The following is a 7,500-nucleotide window of genomic DNA, read 5'->3' as shown; positions in this document are numbered from 1 at the left end:
CACGGACAGGTCGGCCCGTAAGGAAAACGCCAGAGGCAGAGCCACCCGAACCCCGACCCCCCCACCCCCCCACCGGGGGAGGGGGGGGGGGAACGCATGTAACAACAACCTCCCTCCGCTCGCGCACGTAACGGAACAGAACAGACACCTTTCCGTGATCCGCCTGCGCAGGGGGTGAGAAAAGAAGCGAAAACGTGGGCAGCCAAAGCGGAGAGAACCCACCGGCAGCCACGCTCGCTTCTTTCTCGGGCGCAGGGGACCACGTTCCTGGCCAGGCCAGGAGCGGAGCCGAAACGAACCGAAACGAACCGAAGCGGGGGAGGAGAAGCTTGTGCACGGAGAACGGGCACTCAACCGCAGCGAACCCGCCGACCGGATCTCACCGAGACAGCGACCGGGAACCGTCTGCTTTTAGGAAGACGGAGGCCAGGGGGCACCCCCCCACCTACGAACCTCCAACCGCGGTCCCGCCTGAGAAGGCAGGTCCGACAGATAGGAATAGCGACCCTCAGACAGGCGTAGCCCCGGGATGGACCCGGGGCCGCAATGTGCGTTCGAAATGTCGATGATCAATGTGTCCTGCAATTCACATTAGTTCTCGCAGCTGGCTGCGTTCTTCATCGACGCACGAGCCAAGTGATCCACCGCTAAGAGTTGTACTCTTTTATTTCAGGCTCAGTTTAGGTCTTTCACCACGACTACAAAGACAGGTTTAAAAGGTTTCACCAACCGGTCAGGCGCCCCCGTCTGCGAGTGTTGAAACGGGCGCGGGGTTGCGCTTTGCCCACACGCCCCACGTGGCAGACGAGTCAGTCTTTGAACCGCGGCCCTCCGCGCCCGCCCCGTCCGACCCCTCGAAAGGGGTGGAACTCACGTAGCGTGGGCCAAGCCCTAGGTACCTGCCGGGGGTCCCCCTGAGACTCCTTTCTGAGAGAGAGAAGCAGGGGAACCGGCTGCGCCACCCACCACCACCACGCCCCAGGACGCCGGTGGGCGGACGAACACAGGAAGGGCCATGGCCTGCCCCACGAGGAGCAGCGCTCGCAACCCCCCCCGGAAAGTCCGCTCGTCAGCGAGCAAGGGGACGGGGATGAATGACAAGGACAACAAAATAGGAAAACCCCTCGCGGTGGACGGAGGCAGCGGCCGTGCGAGCGAGAGGGAGGGCGCGGGACGGACCCGTACGACCCGCTCGACTCGCAGGCGCTTCTCCTGCCGGCAAGGTGAGGGGAAACCGGCCTTCGCCCGACGAGCGGGGACGCCGAGTTTTTTGAACGACGCGTCTCTCGCGCTGGAACCCAGAGAATACCGGGGCCTGCGGGGGGGGGGTGCTGAAGGACGACGCGGAGGAAGAGGCGGAGGACGAGGAAGGGGTGGGAGGGACTAGGCTCCTCCTTTATGCCTTCTGTCCAGCCTGACCTGCAAGCGACCACGTGTAACAGCAACCCCGAAGACCCTTTCGACCCTGGGCCCCGACGCGGGGGGACGGCGAAGTCGAGGGGGTCGGGAGAGGAGGCACGCCGGACAGCGTTACCCGTTAATGATCCTTTCGCAGGTTCACCTACGAAAACCTTGTTACGACTTTTACTTCCTCTAGATAGTCAAGTTTGATCGACTTCTCGGCGCTCCGCCAAGGCCCGCGAGGAGCCCCGGCGGGGCCGATCCGAGGACCTCACTAAACCATCCGATCGGTAGTAGCGACGGGCGGTGTGTACAAAGGGCAGGGACTTAATCAACGCGAGCTTATGACCCGCGCTTACTGGGAATTCCTCGTTCATGGGGAATAATTGCAATCCCCAGTCCCCATCACGAATGGGGTTCAGCGGATTACCCGCACCTCTCGGTGTAGGGTAGGCACACGCTGATCCAACCATTGTGGCGCGCGTGCAGCCCCGGACATCTAAGGGCATCACAGACCTGTTATTGCTCCATCTCGCGTGGCTGAACGCCACTTGTCCCTCTAAGAAGTTTGACGCCGACCGCGGAGGGCCGCGTAACTATTTAGCATGCCGGAGTCTCGTTCGTTATCGGAATTAACCAGACAAATCGCTCCACCAACTAAGAACGGCCATGCACCACCACCCACAGAATCGAGAAAGAGCTATCAATCTGTCAATCCTTTCCGTGTCCGGGCCGGGTGAGGTTTCCCGTGTTGAGTCAAATTAAGCCGCAGGCTCCACTCCTGGTGGTGCCCTTCCGTCAATTCCTTTAAGTTTCAGCTTTGCAACCATACTCCCCCCGGAACCCACAGACTCGTGGTTTCCCTCACGCTGCCCGGCGGGTCATGGGAATAACGCCGCCGGATCGCGGGTCGGCATAGTTTACGGTCGGAACTACGACGGTATCTGATCGTCTTCGAACCTCCGACTTTCGTTCTTGATTAATGAAAACATTCTTGGCAAATGCTTTCGCTTTCGTCCGTCTTGCGCCGGTCCAAGAATTTCACCTCTAGCGGCGCAATACGAATGCCCCCGGCCGTCCCTCTTAATCATGGCCCTGGTTCAGGAAACCCACAAAATAGAACCGGAGTCCTATTCCATTATTCCTAGCTCAGGTATTCAGGCGAGAAGCGGGCCCGCTTTGAACACTCTAATTTTTTCAAAGTAAACGCTCCGAGCCCCGTCCGGACACCCAGCCAAGGGCATCCGGGGGGCACCGGGAGACAGGGTCTGAGACAGGCGGTGGCACGCCTCGCGGCGGACCGCCAGCCCACTCCCGACATCCAACTACGAGCTTTTTAACTGCAGCAACTTTAATATACGCTATTGGAGCTGGAATTACCGCGGCTGCTGGCACCAGACTTGCCCTCCAATGGGTCCTCACCCATGGGTTTAGGATACGCTCATTCCGATTACAGGGCCTCGAAAGAGACCTGTATCGTTATTTTTCGTCACTACCTCCCCGTGTCGGGAATGGGTAATTTGCGCGCCTGCTGCCTTCCTTGGATGTGGTAGCCGTTTCTCAGGCTCCCTCTCCGGAATCGAACCCTGATTCCCCGTTACCCGTGGTCACCATGGTAGCCGACTATGGTACCATCGAAAGTTGATAGGGCAGACATTCGAATGAGACGTCGCCGCCGCGGAGGGCGCGCGATCGGCCCGAGGTTATCTAGAGTCACCAAAGCGGCCGGGGGGCCCGAGCCCCCCGGATGGGTTTTGGGTCTGATAAATGCACGCATCCCCCGAAGGGTCAGCGCTCGTTTGCATGTATTAGCTCTAGAATTACCACAGTTATCCGAGTAACGTGTGGAGCGATCAAAGGAACCATAACTGATTTAATGAGCCATTCGCAGTTTCACTGTACCGGCCGTGTGCACTTAGACCTGCATGGCTTAATCTTTGAGACAAGCATATGTTACTGGCAGGATCAACCAGGTAGTTTGCACCGTGGTCTGGGATGAACCACGAGTGACATCCGCCTCCCCTTCCGGGGGCTAGGAAGCAGCGGGTTGTAAGTGCGTGCGCCGTCAGGTCCAGACGCCATACAGGGCTACCCAGGACAGCTTCCGCGGCCAGTGTAAACGTGCACCGCCCTCTGGCCTTCGGACGCCGACCTCTCACCTTGATGCAAAGCTGTCCCATCCGGTCATGCCCGCACCGTACCCCGTCCACCTCCTCCGGAGGTGCGGACGGCCGACTCCAGGTGCTTTCGGCGTTCCCTCCCTTCACGCCGTTTTGATTTTCGTGGGCCGCTGGTGGGGGGACAAGGGAAAGACCTCGTCGAATTCCCTCCCCCCTAGCCTCGCTCAACCTACGTTTCGTGATGTAACCAAGAAGAGTGATTCGTGGGCCCAGGTAGGTTTGAAGAGGAGGCCAACAAAGCAGGGCACTCCCTTCCTCCCAAACCACAGACACCAGTATAGGACAACTGAGTAGACAGACTGGCCGTCTGAGTCTCCCCCAGAGAGTTCTGGGATGGGTTACAAATAACCCCCACCCCCCATCAGAGGCTTGACCCGCTAGAACCAGGGAGGATCTGTCAAAACCGCTCTCCACATCAGAAGTTCTGGATCAGCCGGGGCTGGTCGGCAGACGTCCACCTAAGGCCGTGGCCTAACCCCGTGTGGGGGGATAGCGCTCGCACCCGTACACGTGGACACCCGCTCGTCAAATGGCTGGCTCCTCACTTACCGTAGGGGGAATGGTTTGCCTACCCCTGGCGGGTCTGGTACTCCACTCTACCAAACAAGGAAGCAACACACCAATAGACCCCTGCAACACCGGGCAGCTTTGGGCAGTGTCACTACACTCCTCCTTGTTCTTCACGTTCCTTCCGTGGTGATTTTTTTTTTTTTTTCGTGGCCATTGCCGTGCATGGCTTCCCCATCGCTTTGCATGCTCTCCATTGCCTCGTGCTGCTTCACCATTGGTCTCACCTGGAGACCGAAGCCGCTCTCCCAGTAACCCGATGGTACCTGGCCAGAAAACCCCGTGCCCGATTTCATCTAGGACAAGGGCCAAACCACAGACCGTGCCCGTCCAGGGTCAACCCCTGGTCGGACAGGCCTGGTGGGTCGATACCATGGATGTGGCAGGCCGACGAGAATCCACTGGTACATTTACAAACACGCCCACCCTGGTGGCATGGCTGTACGACCCATCGTCGAAGCACGCTGCGGCGGACTGAGCCATTGGATCCAGTTGCCTGGGCGTACACTCAGCCCAACAGACGCACTCGGGTCGGGGAGAGCAAAGCAGACTGTGTGCCTGGATGTGCCCACTTCCATAGGGGAATCGGCATGATGGTTCACTTAACCCGAGGAGGGCTCCCCTCGCGGGATAAGCACCCCCCTCGGGGGATGGGGGGGGGGGGGCATCCAGAGCACACCACTTTCCGGTAGGGGACAGGCGTTTGATCATGTGTCCGAGGGAGAGCTCCCCTTGCCGGCCGAACACCCCTCGGACTCCCCTTGGGCTTCCAGAGAACGCCACTGGATGAATTTAGTGCTTGGACCCCATTGATTCTCTTTGCTCTCCCATATACCCGACGGGACCTATTTGCAAAACCCCGTGCCAACCAGACCTCCAGGAAGGGGGCTGGCGGCTAACCATGCCCAGCAGGGTGCACCCTGGTCGGACACTTTGGGAGGGTCGAGAGCCTGGAAGTGCCACCCGGGGGAGTAATTCTGATTTCCGTTTTAATGCACTCAGGGACAGCCCGAGGACCTCTGTAGTGCACCTGAGGCGGACTGAGCCGTCGGGTCCAGGGGTCTGGAGTTCGGAACCTCCAGGGTTCACCTGGCTGTTCTCTTAGCCCGGCAGGGTGCACCCTGGTCGGACACTTCGGGAGGGTCGAGAGCCTGGATGTGCCACCCCGACGAGTAATGAGTTTTCCCTTCGTATCTCTTCCGGACCAGGTCCGATTCGCACGAAACTCGCTGGGCATGGCCAGGAGCGCCCCCTGCTGCCCACGCCACCGTCCCCGCGCTTCTACTCCCGAGGGCCGAGGAGACAGCGAAGCGTGGGTCGGGTCGCCTGCTTCCAGGGTCTCCCTGGTACTCTCCAGTCTCCCGAGTCCATCGGGTCCGACCTCGTATTTTTAGCCCAGACGGGGAATGAGAAAGGGGCCCCCGACCGCCCGAGGGCGGGCGCTCGCTTCTCAGCCTAGGAACGTCCGATTCCCACGAAACTTTTACGCCAGACGTTCCTGGCAGCGAGCGCGTTCAAAGGTGACCCGCGCTGCTTCTCTCCTCCCAAGGGCCGAAGAGATATTCGTCTTCAAACCCGACCGGCCCTGTGTTTGCCGCCCCGGCGGTTTTAAAAAATCATAGCGTAAAAACGGTGGGTGCGCTTCGCCTGCCGCTTGGACAGCGTTAAACGGCAGCCCCGGCTCTTTCCAAAGGGCCCTCAACCGACTTTCTGCTCCCAAGGAGCCCAGAGATATGAAACCGATAAATCAAAACCCCGTGCCAACCAGACCTCCAGGAAGGGGGCTGGCGGCTAACCATGCCCGGCAGGGTGCACCCTGGTCGGACGCTTTGGGAGGGTCGAGAGCCTGGATGTGCCACCCCGACGAGTAATGAGTTTTCCCTTCGTATCTCTTCCGGACCAGGTCCGATTCGCACGAAACTCGCTGGGCATGGCCAGGAGCGCCCCCTGCTGCCCACGCCACCGTCCCCGCGCTTCTACTCCCGAGGGCCGAGGAGACAGCGAAGCGTGGGTCGGGTCGCCTGCTTCCAGGGTCTCCCTGGTACTCTCCAGTCTCCCGAGTCCATCGGGTCCGACCTCGTATTTTTAGCCCAGACGGGGAATGAGAAAGGGGCCCCCGACCGCCCGAGGGCGGGCGCTCGCTTCTCAGCCTAGGAACGTCCGATTCCCACGAAACTTTTACGCCAGACGTTCCTGGCAGCGAGCGCGTTCAAAGGTGACCCGCGCTGCTTCTCTCCTCCCAAGGGCCGAAGAGATATTCGTCTTCAAACCCGACCGGCCCTGTGTTTGCCGCCCCGGCGGTTTTAAAAAATCATAGCGTAAAAACGGTGGGTGCGCTTCGCCTGCCGCTTGGACAGCGTTAAACGGCAGCCCCGGCTCTTTCCAAAGGGCCCTCAACCGACTTTCTGCTCCCAAGGAGCCCAGAGATATGAAACCGATAAATCAAAACCCCGTGCCAACCAGACCTCCAGGAAGGGGGCTGGCGGCTAACCATGCCCGGCAGGGTGCACCCTGGTCGGACGCTTTGGGAGGGTCGAGAGCCTGGATGTGCCACCCCGACGAGTAATGAGTTTTCCCTTCGTATCTCTTCCGGACCAGGTCCGATTCGCACGAAACTCGCTGGGCATGGCCAGGAGCGCCCCCTGCTGCCCAGGCCTGGCTCTGGGCCTGGGCACACTTCATTCACTTTGTACCTTTAAATCATACTACTACTACTACTACTACCACCAGAATTCCAGGGCCAAGAGGTCACACAGTCATGCACAGCAAAGTAGCTCTGGGCCTGGGCACACTTCAAGAAGTTTGACCCTTTATATAAGCCTAGAAATAGACTTCCAGGCCCAAGAGGTCAAACACAGTCATGCCCAGCAAAGTAGCTCTGGGCCTGGGCACACTTCATTCACTTTGTACCTTTAAATCATACTACTACTACCAGACTTCCAGGCCCAAGAGGTCAAACACAGTCATGCCCAGCAAAGTAGCTCTGGGCCTGGGCACACTTCAATCACTTTGTGCCTTTAAATCATACTACTACTACCACCAGACTTCCAGGCCCAAGAGGTCAAACACAGTCATGCCCAGCAAAGTAGCTCTGGGCCTGGGCACACTTCATTCACTTTGTACCTTTAAATCATACTACTACTACCACCAGACTTCCAGGCCCAAGAGGTCAAACACATTCATGCCCAGCAAAGTAGCTCTGGGCCTGGGCACACTTCAATCACTTTGTGCCTTTAAATCATACTACTACTACCAGACTTCCAGGCCCAAGAGGTCAAACACAGTCATGCCCAGCAAAGTAGATCTGGGCCTGGGCACACTTCATTCACTTTGTGCCTTTAAATCATACTAC

At 58.9% G+C, this 7,500-nt stretch overlaps 2 non-coding genes across 2 annotated transcripts; both read right to left on the bottom strand.

Moving 5' to 3' along the window:
• Window positions 1–502: 502 nt before the first annotated feature.
• Window positions 503–656, bottom strand: LOC145656737 (5.8S ribosomal RNA). The gene has a single exon (XR_014122332.1). It is a non-coding gene; the product is annotated as a 5.8S ribosomal RNA (ribosomal RNA).
• Window positions 657–1,538: 882 nt separating this feature from the next.
• LOC145656744 (18S ribosomal RNA) lies at window positions 1,539–3,377 on the bottom strand. Its single transcript, XR_014122339.1, has one exon. It is a non-coding gene; the product is annotated as an 18S ribosomal RNA (ribosomal RNA).
• Between the last annotated feature and the right edge of the window lie 4,123 nt (window positions 3,378–7,500).

The sequence above is a fragment of the Electrophorus electricus genome, unplaced genomic scaffold (genome assembly GCF_041902795.1).
Source record: "Electrophorus electricus isolate QZ-2024a unplaced genomic scaffold, ASM4190279v1 Scaffold89, whole genome shotgun sequence".
Lineage (NCBI taxonomy): Eukaryota > Metazoa > Chordata > Actinopteri > Gymnotiformes > Gymnotidae > Electrophorus > Electrophorus electricus.
Note: the sequence above shows the minus strand (reverse complement) of the source record. Positions and strands in the feature narration are given on the sequence as shown.